Below are 947 nucleotides of genomic sequence, written 5' to 3'. Positions count from 1 at the left end.
TATTGAAGTGAGTGAAGGCTTATGCTATTGAGACAGACGGCAGAAGTTCAAACTCAGGTTGGAAATCAAGCAACATTTCAACAGAGAATACACCTCGTAGCTCATGATCAGTTGACCCTCTTAGATTCTGGGACGAACAGGTTCGAATCCCGTTGAAGCCTTAATTTTGTCAGGCTTCTTCTGTTTCTGCAATTCCTTAAATTGCAGCTTATCAGTTCCCCTCACGCCCGCTTCGACTCCCTCATCGACCCTCTCGCCTAGCGGTGCATGTATACGTACATTTGTCATTAGGCTGACTGCCAACCTGAATATTTATTCTTAAGTTCATGGTTTAAATGGCAAAACGTTTGCGCGAATACGACCAAATCTCTAGAAATCTCGAATTTTCTTTACAAACGATACAGAAAAAGGAAAAAGAGGAGCCAGGCCCATTAAAATTAAGGAAAAATGAATGTTTGAAGTTCAATATCTTTGAAACTGAAGCCATAACGGCTCGATTTTGAGTGTGAGGCCTGGAAAACTGGCTCTAGAACACGATTGTTAACCTTTGTGTTTCCGAGGAGTTTTAAAATTATTATAGCAGATACTCCATATGTTCGACCCGGTTTTCTACGTGGGCGTCGAAACATCTCGAAGCAGTGAGCTGTTTACCGCGCCATTAACAACATTGTATTTTTTGAGATGACCGCTCAGCTATTTCTCGCCCTAGTGATCAATTTATTGAAATGAAAGCTCTTGAAACTGAAATACTCTCAAGAGAACGTTTACTCTGATTTTTCTTTGAGAGAATTTCCCGAGGAATGACAAAGCGGGTAGCTTCCTAAGTTCGTTTTCACATTTGACTGATTGAAAACGGTCTCCATTTTTAATGTCTGACTTGATATATTCTAATTAGCTTGAAAAAATATGTAGAACAACGAAACAACAGTGAAAGAACTGAAGTAAAC

The sequence above is a fragment of the Stylophora pistillata genome, chromosome 3 (genome assembly GCF_964205215.1).
Source record: "Stylophora pistillata chromosome 3, jaStyPist1.2, whole genome shotgun sequence".
NCBI lineage: Eukaryota > Metazoa > Cnidaria > Anthozoa > Scleractinia > Pocilloporidae > Stylophora > Stylophora pistillata.
The sequence above is the reverse complement of the archived record's forward strand: the minus strand, read 5'-3'. Positions refer to the sequence as shown.